Genomic DNA, 6000 nt, shown 5'->3' with positions numbered 1-6000 from the left:
AACAACTTCTATGACTGAAATAATGCTGCGTATTTGCGAATCGTTGTTTTGCTTGCATTTTTCTGGCAAACTTTTTCAAGATGTTTATTTAACATTGTTTAAAATGCCTTTATTCCATAGGGATATTCAAGGCAGGTAAAAAACCAATACAACCAATATAAATACAAAATGTATAAAAGCTAAATGAAGCAATCATACAATTATTGTGCGAGTAGTCATATGGCAACAGAGCTGAACAGTAGCATAGCAGAACAATTCATTGGTTGCTATCCCAAATGCTTTCAGATGTAGCAGGGTCCTAACTTGCTGCTGAAATTCCATTAGTGGAGGGGGCAAGTGACCCACCCAGGACCTTCACCTCGGGCAGCAGCTTGAGGGGAACAGCAAATTGTATGCTTGTCCTCCCACCAGCCAGGAGTACCCCTCACTGGAGTGAGCAAGCACTAGAGTGGGTGCTCCAGAGAACCACACCAGCTGCTCTCCCACTGAGGCAAATGCCACAGTGGATGAGAGCAGCCAGCAGGACTTTCTGGAGCAGTCACTAGCCCTTTGGCTCACTCTTGAGAATCTGCAGAGCCATGTTGGCCAGAGAAAGTGTCCAGCACAGGTCTTCAGAGAGCCAGCCAGACCCAGTCCAGGCATTGTGGGAGGAGCGTCCCAGGAGTGGCCAATGGGGATCTTCAGAGAGCCCAACTTCTGGCTTGTTCTTAGAGGATCCTCCAAGTGAGCCTGGGGACAGGTGGTGGCAGAGGCAATGGTGAGGGATGAGGACAGGGGATGGGGATGAGTGGTTGCACGGTGATACAATGGCAGCAGTGGCAATGGGCGGGGGGCAAGACACTTGTGAAGGCCACCAATTTGGATGGCTTTAAAAGGGGATTAGAAAAATTCATGGAGGAAAAAGCTATCAATAGCTACTAATCCTGATGGCTATATTCTACCTCCAGTATCTGAGGCAGTATACTTAAGTGCACCAGTTGATGGGGAACATGAGCAGGACAGTCCTATTGCACTCATGTCCTACTTGTGGATTTCCCACAAGCAACTGGTTGGCCACTGTGTGAAGAGAATGTTGGATTAAATGGACCTTTGGTCTGATCCAGCATGGATCTTCTTATGTTTGCACTATTGGAAGCAGTTGTTGGTCCCAGGGCATGGTCTGAAGGCACATGAGGAGACCTCCTTGCTGAAGTTAAGCAGGTCCAGGCCTGGTCAGTGCTTGGAGGGGAGACCACCTGGGAACCACATGTAGCTACCTGGAGTTCCACAATGGAAGAAGGGTGGGGTATAAATATAATACATAAATAATAGGAAGAAAACAAAGACACACAAATATTTTGGGTTGAAAAGCACTAAGGAAGGAGCAAGGACAATATGCTGTGAAGAAGCCATTTCTGAACACTGGAAAACTGAACTTACCCATCCTGGCTTAGTCTAACTTGAGACCTAGCAAGCCAATTCACTAAGCCTTTGTTCTATTGCCTGACAGATACTTGTCAACACATCTTGTTTGTTTGTTTGTTTGTTTGTTTGTTTGTTTCGCCATCCTAGGCAGGAAGTTCATTATGCTCCCTACTGGGCTGTTGTGCATGGCTGATTGGCTGTATTTGGCTTGGTGGATCAAAGGCTGTATAGGCCTTCATAGCCCACCTTTTCAAATTTTTGAGCATGAGTGCTCAAAAATTCTCCTAAAATTGAAAGCAGCATGGCAGTGGAAGTGGCGGTGGCAGCGGTAGAGGATGCTAAAAGAATCACTCAATGACATATGGGAAAACGATGCTCCAAGTTTCATAAGGGAATCATGGCTGTGGCAACGCTATCATTAGCTGATAAATACGTAAATTATTCAACTCTTCCACATAGACTTAGAATATATGGGGATGTCCAATGCCATATGTAAGCAGTACATTATTTTATTGTGCTTCCAGTCTCTTGAGGGGAGTCCAGTGGTGCCCAAAGGAGCTTTGGGCTTGTGGCTCTTGAAGACCAGGCCTCCATGTCACATGACAAAGTACCTTTGAAACTGAGGCAATTTTAAATAGCAGTCAGGATATGGCAGCATGAAGTGTTGCTCCAAAAAATCAAATATCCCACTGGATATATGCAGGTAGTTCCTTTGGATCCTGGCCAATTAGTCCTCTCATTGGATATATGTTCAGCAGTGAGGGAATTCTGTATCACATAATCAGACACAGTAAGCTGTTGCTGACCAGTCTGTAATTTTCAGTTTTTCATCAACCTAAGTCAGCCTGATCCTTAACTAGGGATAGAACAAGTCCGTCAATTTTAGTTTCTCTCCGTTTCTCATTTTGCCAATCTTAAACTCAGTTCATCTCAAAATTTGAGAATTTATCTTGCTTCATCCCAAACTTTGAGCATTTTTGAGAAACATTTGCATGATGTTCTCCAAGTGTATTGTGTGCACTTCTCCTTGTACATACATTTTTGTATGGATTTTTGCCAAACATACACACTTTTGCAAGCAATTTTCTGAACATATAAGCACTTCTGAACGTTATTTTCCCCAATACAAGCATTTTTGAAGGAATAACTCAATTGCAAAATTCAGAGAGGTGCAACTTTTGAAGGTCACTGAGTTTTGGTTCACATAGTGATTTCAAAGTGTGAAATTAGGTAAATTTGCATTAAAATGCAAACTGAATGAAGTTCTCTCCTATCCCTGCTCTTAACAGGTAAAGACCCTGACATGTGTAAGTAATAAGGATGGGTGAGGAAATCATTGTTGTATTACAGACTTACCAAATGTGGACTTCCTGAACCTACACATGAAGCAGTTACATGAGGATGTTCACAGTAGGGATGATGGAGAATTCTGCCACAGACTCCAATGAGGCTGGATTCTTAGAATCACCCCCCCCCCCCGAGTCTGTGGTGGAATGGACAACTCACCTCTGTCACCCCACGAAGTTCGCACCGGCCAGATCCTACCTGCTGCTGGCCAGGTCCGGGTCCATCCGTTAACTGCGCCGCCGTCCGCTGCTGGTCTGCTGACGCAAATGGCGTCCGGCGTAGTGGACGCCATTTGTGTCCCTGCTCTTTGCTGTGATAGGCTATGTAAACCTTTTTTTACATAAAAAAGAGTCCGGCAGCAGACAGACCCAGCCGGCGGCTCTGCGGACTTGCCGCAGAGCAGAGCTGGCCAGGGAGGATTCTGAGGGGAGGAACGGATCGCCTCCCCCCCCCACAGATCCCCCAGCAGACTCAAGTGAGTGGGATTTGTACACCCCTAGTTCACATTATTCCAAAGTTTACAGTGCAGTTTGTCAATTAAACCATGCACACAAAAATGCATATAATAGGGAAAATTGCATACCAAAATGTGTGTATTATGGCAAAGAGCACACAAAAATGCAGTATATTATGGGAAATCACTTGAACAATGTGTATATTTGGGGAAGTGCATGCATACACAAATGTGTACATTAGGAAAATGTGTACAAACGTACATACAGATTTTGTGCAGACTCTAAAAGAAATCATAAACTGATGTAGAAAAGGGATGGAATGAACTTAATGTTAGGGGAAAATGAGCAGAATGAAACCTGACAGATTCATCCATCCCTAGTAAACAAACATGGTCATATAAAGCAAAATCTTGTCTGTGGATTTAATTTTATCTACAGGACTGTGTGTCTCTTGACAGAGATTTGAGGACTTGAATTCATAATGTGCCATAGCAGTACATTAGAAGTGTCTGAAAATTGTGGACACAGAAGAACTGTAAGGACCTTTTGGAACCAGATCATTTATTCAAGTTGCATGGCAAATGTGATCTAGCCAGAAACAGCAGAGGTTGAGTGTGGCTTAATGAGGCTTTAAATTGGCAATTAATGTGAGTTGAGCTCCGGCCAGACAGGATGAAATCTAACTGGTATAGCTCAGGAGAAGCAAAATAGGTGACTTTCTGGTAGAAAAAACTGGTCATAGGTTCTGTTGTAGGACACTGAGACACTGGAGAGGAGGTTGTCGACCAACCAGCTATCAGATTTAGCTGGGCAACTCATTAAAGGAAGTTGAGAATTGCTCAATTATGGTTCCTTGAGGGGATGGTTTTGCTCAGTGACTCTTAACATTTCATCTACTACACCCGTAAGTATTCAACATGATCGTCAAATGCCTCTGCCCCCAAGCCATTAAAAAAAAAAAAAAAATCAGGACAGAAAAACAGCAGTCCAGAAAAGGCAACTTGATTCTAATATGTAGGTATATTTATGATATATGCACAAGTACACAGATCTTAAGCATTCATTCAATGAGACCCTTGTGTCTCATGGCCATCAGCCAACATCATAATCTTAGATTGGTTTGGCCCCAATTAGCATGGCTTTCAGAACCTCTTTGTCTTTTGCCTTTGTTGCTATTACAGTAATAGAGGTGTGCACAAATGGCCTCTCAAAATTCTCCACACTATTTGTGGGCAGAGAAAGGGGGGGGGCAATTTCACATAGAGGAGGAGAGATTCTGCAACAGTTTCTCACAGATAGGGCTCACTATTGTCAGGGTTGTAGCACAGGTAGGGATGCACGAAAGTCACTTACCTGGTCTCTCAGCTTGCTTCGCTGTGGGGGGGAGGCGCTTCGCTGCTCCCCCCGAAATTCAGGCCGGGGGGGAAGCTTTCCACCTCGCCCGGCCGAAATTCAGGCCGGGGAGAAGCGCCCTGTCTCCCCGGCCACGAACTTCAAAAGAAAAAAAAAATGCCCCTGTGATAGGCTAAGTTATGATTAACGTAGCCTATCACGGCTAGATCTGCAAAGTCAGCCGTGATAGGCTACATTAATCGTCATGTAGCCTATCACGGGTGACTTTTTTTTTTTAAAAAAAAGCGCCTACGGCTAATGGCGGCCCCCATAGGGAGCTGCCATTGGCGTTCCTTATTTGGTCCCTGTAGTCTATGTAAAGATTTACGTAGACTACGGTGAAAATAAAGACAACGCAAATAGCGTTGCCCTTATTTTTGCCATAGTCTACGTAAATCTTTACGTAGACTACAGGGACCAAATAAGGAAGGCGAATGGCAGCTCCCTATGGGGGCCGCCATTTGCGTACGTGCTTTTTTTTTTTTTTAAGTCACCCGTGATAGGCTACGTGACGGTTAACGTAGCCTATCATGGCTGACTTTGCAGATCTAGCCATGATAGGCTATGTAAATCGTCACGTAGCCTATCACGGGGGTGTTGTGTTTTTTTTTAACTTTTTATTTCGCTGCCGGGTGAGGCGAGGCGCCTCCTCCCCGGCCTGAATTTCGGCCGGGCGAGGCGGGAAGCCTCCCCCCCAGCCTGAATTTCGGCCCGGCAAGGAGGGAAGCCTCCTCCCCCGGCCTGAACTTTGGGGGGAGCAGCAAAGCGCCTCCTCCCCACCGTGAAGCAAGCTGCGAGACCAGGTAAGTGACTTTCATGCACCCCTAGAATAAATGTGTCTTCAGAGTTTTTGCCGATTCCTAACATATACACAGGTTTGGGTATATGGCCTCTGCAGTTGATTAGTTGAATATTATTATTATTATTATTATTATTATTATTATTATTATTATTATTAATATTAGCAAGCTACATACAGTGCCTTGTTTCCATCCTGGCCATAGGAATAACTTGGCCATGTACTACACAGTAGGGATGTACGAATCCCTTACCTGGTTACGGTTGGGGCATCCGCTGTGGGGGGAGAGGCGATCCGTTCCTCCCCCGGAATCCTGCCTGGCCGGCTCTGCTCTGTGGCCATGCCGCATAGCCACCGGCCGGCCGGGCTGATCTGCAGCAGGGCCTCCAGCCACTGCCGGGCTGATGCAGACCCAAATAGTGTCCTGCATAGGGGATGCCATTTGTGTCCCCATGGTACCCCGTGATAGGCTACGTAAATATTTATATAGCCTATCATGGCTAAAGCAGGGACACAAATGGCAGCCACTACGCCATTTGCACCCCTGCTCTTTGCCGTGATAGGCTATGTAAGTATTTATGTAGCCTATCACGGTAAAGGCAG

The sequence above is a fragment of the Heloderma suspectum genome, chromosome 2, assembly GCF_057233095.1.
Source record: "Heloderma suspectum isolate Gila_16-S chromosome 2, 16-S_ref, whole genome shotgun sequence".
Lineage (NCBI taxonomy): Eukaryota > Metazoa > Chordata > Lepidosauria > Squamata > Helodermatidae > Heloderma > Heloderma suspectum.
Note: the sequence above shows the minus strand (reverse complement) of the source record.